The 9831-nt window shown below is 36.1% G+C and overlaps 1 pseudogene; it reads left to right on the forward strand.

Annotated features, from left to right (window-relative positions):
* LOC140236282 (uncharacterized) overlaps nt 1-6935 on the forward strand; it is a 29690-nt pseudogene extending 22755 nt beyond the window's left edge.
* The last annotated feature ends 2896 nt before the right edge of the window (nt 6936-9831 follow it).

Consider the following 9831-nt stretch of genomic DNA (forward strand, 5'->3'; position numbering starts at 1 on the left):
CCGCCCCTTTACTCACGCGCACAAGTGCGCGCTCCCACACACACAAAATATAATCCATAAAATGGAATGTCTATAATTCAAGTGGTATACATAATTACACATAATGAAAGCAAACATTTCAAAATTAACACGGAACCTTTAGGGCTCAAACGGGTAAATGATTCCCCATAGAGACAGGTGTTAAAATTCAAATTTCAAAAATTCTGTAAAATAGATGGGAGAAATGAGGTGTTTCATCTTCACTATCCTGGATAAGTGAGCTATACCCTATCATCCATCAAATTTCCAAGGCAGGTTCTCAAACTCTGTCCAAGGGTCCGCAAAGCCACACTACGAGTTCTTGTCTCTCAAATCAATCCCTAGTTTCCGTACATGCACCCAATGAAATATAGTCCCTTAAAATTCCATGAGAAAAGTTTTCATCTTCAAACCAAGATGCAGTTCGTAGAGGAATTCATACTGAATATCTGTAGCTATTCAGTTTTATGCAAAACTGCAATAATGATTTTTAATTATTTTTTCTTCATTTAGTTTCGCATCTTTGTGAAGGGGTCTGGAACATTCCATTATATTTTTAGGTGTGAGCCCTTTATCCGCGGTTGCGCTGTTCTCGGTATCGCACCCTCACTCGGCCTAACGCGTGTAGTCGGTGAAAAAAGATTCGATAAAAATGGTTCAGAACTAGATTTCTGATTGGCTGACTGGCTCACTCCTACCCAGCATCGGGACCGAACGCTTACTCATTTTACCTAGGACGGGACGTTTTTCGGATATGATCATGCGCAGAAGGTTTTTTTTTTTGTTTGTTTGTTTGTTTTTTTTTTTTTTTTGCACACGGCACGCTCAACTACCGGCTGCCTGGTGCTTGAGGAAAACTCCCTATTATCGCACCCGATGCGGACTGCTGGTAGGTCGTAAAGGAGTCGGACAGTCACTGTGGTTATGCTCTAGTGATCGGGACATATAGCACGCGACAGTCATTACTTTGTCTTGCAATCCCCTATCAGAGACGACTTTATCTCAAGAATTTTTAAAGAGCAAGATTTATTGATCCGTGTCCTCTAGGAAACATGCTTCAAAATTCCTACCCTTGGTGAGTACTACTGGTCTGCTTTGATGACTGTCATTGGTATATAGTTACTGTACTACTTGCCCTAAAGGCATATTTACCATTTGCACATGAAACAAAAACTCAGCAGTAGTGCTTCAAAATAGTTCTAAAATGTAAGTTAGGGATAAAAACAGCCACTATAACAACTTGAATCCATAAAATCGATGTGAAGCATTGCTAAATATACAAAACGTGAACAGCAGTTATAATAAAAATGTTTCCAGACTAAACCGTCTACAGTTACGCTTTATTCAGAAATATACAGATATCTCATTATATAATAGGCTTTATGGCAAACATTTTATATGATAGGATGTCTTGTTGCACAACAGACCTACACATATGCATTAAATTGCCATTTTGATTATTTTAAAAATGTTTTAAATCACTGTTCCCAAAAGTAAACTGGACCTTTAATTGCAGTCATTGTGCATTGGTTGAAAAGTTTATATTTTTATTATAGCATCTGAGTGAGGTATAATTATGAATGTGACAGAAATATCTGACGTGTAGTCTAGCAGGAGCTGCAAGGTATACAACACTTTTGATTTCTTAATGAAATATTTAACATTAACTACTGAATTTGGAGGAGTGACATTTAAAATGTGTGTGTGTGTGTGTGTGTGTGTTTGTGTGTGTGTTTCATCATCTCATTGTTTTTAGAATGTACAGTACTGTGCACTGTATGGTATAAAGTGTGACTGGGCATATCATGTGAGTTGAAAAAGAGCTGAGAAATAGAAAGAATATCCAAGGATAGAGAGAGAGAAAAAGTTCTGGGAGTTTCGGAGGAGGTTTTTAAAGACACAACATCCCATTCTCAAATACTTTAGGTTTTCCCGGATAATTTCGCACTTTTGTCAGTCCATTTGATAGAAGGTTCACTCAATTAAGCGAAAATCCTCGTCACTACACATTCTGTCATTCAAAATTGCAAGTTGTTCGTTCAATTTAGTATTTCGATCAATGATATTTGCACATGTGCTTTTCGAATTCGTAAAACGGGCATTCAAATTGGCACGTGTTCTTCAGTCATTCAAATTCGCCAGCACTGGCCGAAAAGGGTATTTCAGTCATTCAGTTTCGCGTATCGGCAGTCCAACTTTAAACATGTTCATTCAAATTAACGTAAGGTTACTTCTTTCTTGAAAAGGTGAGAACATTGAAACATGTGCTTCTATGCGAGTTTTTTTTTTTCATCCATGCACTGTTAAGCAATAAAGTATCATATTTTTGACCCTATATAACTCGAGTTTGTTGTTCTCCAACTCCCCATTTCTTTTATTTCTTTCATTTTAGGCCTATATGTACCAATACTACAGATTAATTTCATCTTCATCTTACAGTCCTGACAGCACAAGTTCTATACAGATGTATTTCTCAAGAAGACAGAAAAAACAGGATTATAGGAGCATTTCATGATCATAACCTTGACTTCCTAAAACTGGCCGACACATTTGGAATACAGCGCTCAACGGCCAGATAAGTCGTGGTCATGTGCACTATCTGCGGACTGAAAGACTCAATAAGCACATTGAAGAAAAAAAAATATCGCCAAAATTTCTAAAATGAATGCGAAAACATGAATTGTAATGACGCTTGCAAAACAATGATTATGTTGAAAAAAAATAAAGAAAGAACCAAAGCATAAACACGCGTGCTAAATTGACTGCAAAAGATGATAAATTGGATGCCCCAAATTGAATTCGAATGAAAGAGTGCAGCATGTCCGTGATCACGTGATCATATCATTCTGAAAGAATAACGATATGGTGTTTGATTTACGAAATTCAATTGAAAAAGTGTCAATTAGAATGAGGCTAAAGGTATATTTTGAATGCTCCTAAATGAATTTGAAATGAAGAAATCATGAAATTGAGATACCAAACATGTCATGTACACTAAATTTTGCTAAATTGAATGCAGGAAATAGGAATTCGACTGACAAAATTACGAGATTGGCCGGAAAAAACCTATAGTATAATTTCACACGTATGATCTATACGCTCTCAACGCACAAACTTGCCTTGAAAATATATCTTTCTAGTTTAGTTTTCATAGCTTTCCATATAGGCCCACACTTCTAGTGAGAGATAAACAGATGAATTTAGATGCACGTAATGCTTACTCTAGTACCAGCTATACAGTCTGTAGATTATCTGCTGAATTTCATAGGATTGTGAATAAATCTACAAGGTGTAGAAACCTCTGTACACTAATGTTGTAAAGAAGAACTGTAATCGTCGTTATAAAAGATATAAAATTTTCAGTTTGAGTAAATACGTTTTCTTTGCAAACATGTACGTTTTCTTTTAAATTGTTACAAATTTGTTCTGTATATGTAAATGTATTGTATTTCAATGTAAATGTATTGTATATTTAGTGGAAATGGAAATAAAGATGAAAGTTGAAAAGTTGAAAATATAGTGATTCACGTATACATGAACTTTCGCAGAGCTAAGTAACTGTTCCTTCTTCATACAATCTATTGTCCATTGGAGTTATTATGCATAATACACTTGTACTGATAAAGAAGTATTTCTTACAATCAATGCATACTAAGACCACAACGTTGCTTTTCTTTGTGATTTGCCATAGTTTCACAAATGTTTTTTGGTGATGCAGGTTTCAGTAAAACAATGATTCTTTGAATAAACCAAGAACCATGTCTTCAGACATGTAAAAAATTGAATACTGGTATAAATCAAATCAAACGGTTATTAGAATCTTCAAAGAAAACGTCCTTCCTCATTTTCAAGATTATCGCAATCCTGGCAGCTTCAATACGTGACTCTGATGAGTGTCTTAAGCGATGAATGCATTTATAATGATAATAATAATAATATAGGTTTTCCCGCCCAATTTCAGCATATTTGCATTCGATTTTATGATGCCAGCATTAATTTTTTGGCAAATTTGAATGATCACCGGGATCAACATTCAAAACGCTAAGTAGTTTTTTTTTTTTTTCAATTTAATTTCATCAGCATTCCAATTCCGGACTTTGTCACATACACGTGTAAACAGCGCGTTCAAATTGAAAATGCACGTTAAACGCATTCAAATTCGCACCAGTACAGCTGCGATGAAATGCGAGGAATTCAAATTAACGAATAGGCAAACATGTACAGCATCTGGGCAGTGTTTTTTGTGGCTGTTCATGTTCTTTGCATATTCTCCATCTGTTTGAATGATGAGACTGAGAGACTGAACATCGAAATTATGAATAATTATGTATAACAGAAAGAATATCCCAATAAAATGTATCTCACACACAATACATGTCAAACCTCAAACGTAACTCAAAACAAAATCTGTAATACGACTATAATCACACTTGACATATCGATATTCTCATGTGATCTCTCATTATGTTAGCAAAGTCTGAGTTTAACCATTCTGTAAAATAATGTGATATCCATTTTGATGGGGAAAAAAGTGAAACTAACCGAATAAACAAAAACGTGAAAAGGAGACGTTGAAATTGAAAACATAACAATGAACGTTGATGAATTTGTCATTCATCAACGTAGGAATTGCATAGAATCACAGGACTTGGTTAGGCTATTTGAATTTGAACGTTCAAAGGTCGAAGTTGTGTGCCTGCCTATTAATGAAATTGAAACTGGTATTCGGTGCGAATTTCAACGTCTATTCAGGTGGCGCGAAATTGAACGGCAACTTTGAGTCGTTAAATTGAATGCCAACTTTGAGATGTTAAATTGAATGAATTTCTCTCTAAATTGAATGAAACAAATTATAGTAATAATAGTAATAACAATAATGACTGGTAATTTGACTGCGTTTAATACAAAGTTTCTAGGCGCCTTACATTTACCTTAATTATACCAAAGCAAAATCTATGATTTACAAATTTTAAAGAATGTCAAAGCAAAACATATTTTGAATAGTTCATTTGGATGTTACTACTGACCTAGCAAAGTCGTGCAAAAGTAATGTGAACCAAATGTTACTGACATATCTTGAGCGAATTCAATTACATTCTATTTAAAACATTCTGACACTTAATTTCAATTTGGAGAACAACTTGGAAAAGAGTCTAAGTGTGTATGATCATTCTCATGTCTATTTCCATCTAAGAATATTTGGCATCCTAACACTTAAATTTTGTTTTAAAATATGCTTATAATGTAATGGACGAAATGTTAATTCCATTTCAAGGTCATGTCAGGCCAAATTCAAAATGTGCAAGATTTTGATCTTGATTTCTTCACAGTTGTCAAGTTGCCAAAAAATAGACGAAATCATGCCGACGATAGGAGTATATACATCAGCCCATGAATATGGCATTAAAGGTCTCCTTTCAGAGCTGGAAAGAATCCCTGATCTGAAAGTGAAGTTTATCCAGCTGCCTTACAATGATTTGAAGAGTTACCGACTACCAGCTGATGAGATAGATGGGCTAATTCTCTGTCACTCCATCCACAATCGCCGCCTGGCCATCTCAGATGTTATGGATGCCCTCTATGATGAATTCTTAAGCCATGCAGCTGCAAACTTTGGTAAGGTTTTTCTTTGTTGTTTCACTATTAGATTCTACATGCACTTTACATAATGATGACATGATTCTTAATCGAACAATTCTAAAGAATAAGTTTAAAAATAGCCAAGTCTCTGGTGTTAATGTATGTACTGGAAATCGTTATTGCAATTATTTGAGCAAATATTCGCATAATGTTGACATACTCAATGAAAATATGAACTTTGGACTTTTCGATAGCTTCGATCAGTATTATAAAGTAATACCATAATCTTTTGCACTTCAGGTGCTGCACCATATTATTTTGGAGAATTCTGCTTTGTCACTTTTTACCTTTGTTTTTGCATAATCTTTGCAGGGAAATCCAACATTGTAGTGATTGCCCATGATTTCCAGTGGCCATTCAGATCACATGATCAGCATTCCAGACACTCTCAACTCATGGAGGCTCAGATGGCCAAGTTTCGCATCCAGCAGCCGACGGTTTTCAAGAGCTCATCCCTCGCCATGATCTGTGGCCGACTGGATGAGGAACTTGAGATGGATGAAGAGGATTGGAAGCAACTTGAGATTTTTGCCGGCAGTATTCGCAAAGTGAAATCTATTTCCAGCACCTCTATGTGGATGCAAGACCTAGGCATAACTGCCCAGATGATGTTAGTCATATTTTCTTTCTTATTTGTAATGTACTTTCTGTTTGGGCTCGTTAACCGAATTGTGATACTTCTTCTCAGCGTAATAGCTATTCTATTGGTTCTCAGCATAACAACCATAGTTCTTGCCTTCTTGCTTCCGGATCATATCTTTTGCATTCTGATAGCGAAATATACAAATGTACTTGAATTCGTGGAAAACCTCTCTCAAAGAGTAAAGATCGTGTTAGCCATTTTACTTGCATTATACTCAACGAAAATCCTTCTGGTAATAATTCCGTTATTAGCGTTTGGCAAACACATGTTATTGCTTTCTGATATCGGTTACTTGCTTCAGAAATATCTGTTCCCTCAGAAGGCTTGATTTCATAAGTTAAGATCACTTCTAGCCAACTTCTCTTATACTGGTGTCAAAATTGTGGTAGCCATCATATTATTTCCGCTTGCAATGTGCCTACTAAATAGCCCCATTAAGCGAATTGTGTCCTTGATTTACAACGTGACAAAAACTAATATTTGCATGATTCTAATACCAATAACTTGCTTTCTGTGGTAGAAATTGAATATGAGTTTCAAAAGTCAGTGTCATTACTGGCAGAGGAATGTGAGTCGTTCGTCGATACAACAGTGGATGAACTATGCTAAGGGTTTCCTGAAAAGCTGTTATTAGTAGAGGTGGGCTATAGAGGGTCAATTTTAGGTCATATTTTCAGAACATGCTCATCACACCTTAGTTTGATGACTTTTTGCCTACTGACACCATTTTTGAAAAAAAGAACGAAAAAAATGCAAAATCTGGGGTGCCCCGGCCGAAATCGTAAAGAATCCCAGATGGCCACCGTTTTGGCTTTAAAAAGACATTTTTGGCTATAACTCGGCTATTTTTTGGTCTATTGTGATGGTTTTGGTGTCTAACCCCATGTTTTAGGGGTCAAGGAAATGGATTATCGTGATAATTATAGTAAAAAACCTAAGTTTCTACATGAAACTAACCTTTTTCCCATATTTAGGGTTAAATTTCCTTCTCCTTTACCCCTACCCCAACCGCCATTTTTTGCCTTTTCCCCCTTTTTTTTTAAAGTCATGTTAACTACCATGCTTTTAGTAACAAGTTCTAACAATCCATTTTTTTTTCTACCGACAATACAGCAAGAAATATACAAATAACGTACAGTATACATGTATGTGTCATGCCAATACTGGTATGTGGCCGGTGCATTCAGAATGCATGGTAACTGTGGAACCAGTATTAAATACTGTATCTGCTTCATAGTGTCCATTAACATTTTGGTCCTAAGACCTTTAATGATATAAATAAATAAATATAATGAAAAATAATAACAAATAACTTACATTATACATGGTTTACATATGTGTCATGCACATATCGGTATATAGCGTGGCTTTTGCATTCAGGATGCATGGTACATTGTAACAGAAGCCAGTGCTTATACTGTATCTGCTTTGTAGTGCTAATAAACATTTGGTATTCAGACCTGTAGTGCATGACACATACGTACAAAAAAAAAAACATGTATAATGTAAGTTATTTGTATTTCTTGCTGTATTGTTGCAAGAAAACACCATATTGATAGCTAGAACTTGTTATTAAGAGTATGGAATAGTTAACATGACTTGAAAAAAATATGGAAAAAAGTGCAAAATATGGCGGTTGGGGTAGGGGTAAAGGAGAAGGAATATTTATTATTATATCTATTTATTTATATTGTTAAAGGTCTTAGGACCAAAATGATAATGGACACTATAAAGCAGATACAGTACAATACTGGTTCCACAGTTATCATGCATTCTGAATGTACCAGCCACATGACCATTATTGGCATGACACATACATGTATACCGTAAGTTATTTGTATATTTCTTGCTGTATTGTCGGTAGTAAAAAATAAACAGATTGCTAGAACTTGTTATTAAGAGTATGGTAGTTAACATGACTTGAAAAAAATACGGATAAAAGTGCAAAAAATGGCGATTGGGGTAGGGGTAAAGGAGAAGGAAATTTAACCCTAAATATGGGTAAAAGGTTAGTTTCATGTAGAAGCTTAGGTTTTACACTAAAATTATCATGATAATCCATTTCTTTGACCCCTAAACATGGGGTTAGACACCAAAATCATCACAATAGACCAAAAAATAGCCGAGTTATGGCCAAAAATGTCTTTTTAAAGCCGAAACGGCGGCCATCTTGGATTTTTTACGATTTCGGCCGGGGCACCCCGGATTTTGCATTTTTTTCGTTCTTTTTTTCAAAAATGGTGTCAGTAGGCAAAAAGTCATCAAACTAAGGTGTGATGAGCATGTTCTGAAAATGTCACCCTCTATAGCCCACCTCTATAATATTAGTGGCACATAAATCCTTAAAGGATCCCTGAAATACTGCAAATGCATGGTGATTTGTGTTGATTTATGATACCCTCAACATCACTTTTGCGTTGAAGGAACATCTATAGTCAAGGCGCAGGGAACCAGAAAAAATGACTTCGTTCAACCCACCCCGCAGAAAAGGTTTGACTGCATGGGGTGGTCGGTTGGATCCTCTGGAACACCCCTAGGTAGTATGTGATTCCAAATTGCGGTATCAATAAATTTTACAGGCCACTTTAGTTGCGACAAGACCTTATTCTTTGAAAAAGAGTCTGCGCGCGCTAAGACTACTACACGCACCACTAGCACTGCTACAGGCGCCAGTACCAGCGGTGCGTGTAATAGTCTTAGCGCAGACAGACTTTTTCTTCGACAAACAAGAGTTTCTGCCTGCAAACTAAATTTTCATGCCAAACTGGGGTCGGTGTAGTGTACTTTCTAGCCGTTTTTATTTCGTCTTTCTTTCTCCGAGTTGCAGCAAGCCGAACCGTTTTTTGTCGCAATCACTGGGTATGCGCCCTCACTCCGCTTAGCGCAATACAGCGGGCTTCTGCACAATACACAAGCTGCAAGTCAGAGAAATAAAGGTGAAATAAAAACGACTAGAAATTAGACAAGGGTCGATGACGCTTGTCGCTATTTGGGGCACTGAAAATGATAAAATTATCACAGTTTTTGCATTTATTTCATGAAGAATTCATCAAAACGCCATAAAACTATATATGTACATGTTGCTAGAGATGTCAGCAATACAATGGGATACATTGTAAGGTATAATATTGTGCATGGTTACCATGGTAACCGGATGCCTACAGGTGATCGGTAACCCCCCCCCCCCAAAAAAAAAAATAAATAAATAAATAAAAATATGTGGAATCTAGACAGGTTTGTTTCTTTTGCCTTTCGTGGACATCACCCATTGTAGATCGGATCTTAAAGTGCTTACCTCAACACTATAAAATTAGCCTGGATAAAAGGGAAAGGACGCCCAAGATTTTTCCCTCATTCTCTCCTTAGCATTAATTCATTACTGCACGTTTTGATACACATTTACATGTCATGATTTTTTATTTTATTCTATTATTTTTTTTTACAACAGCTAACGAACACAAAAGTACGCTTAATTCTTTGATGGATAATACGGCTTACGTGTATATTCCTGTTCTAGAAAGGAACTTATC

Source organism: Diadema setosum, chromosome 12 (assembly GCF_964275005.1).
Source record: "Diadema setosum chromosome 12, eeDiaSeto1, whole genome shotgun sequence".
Lineage (NCBI taxonomy): Eukaryota > Metazoa > Echinodermata > Echinoidea > Diadematoida > Diadematidae > Diadema > Diadema setosum.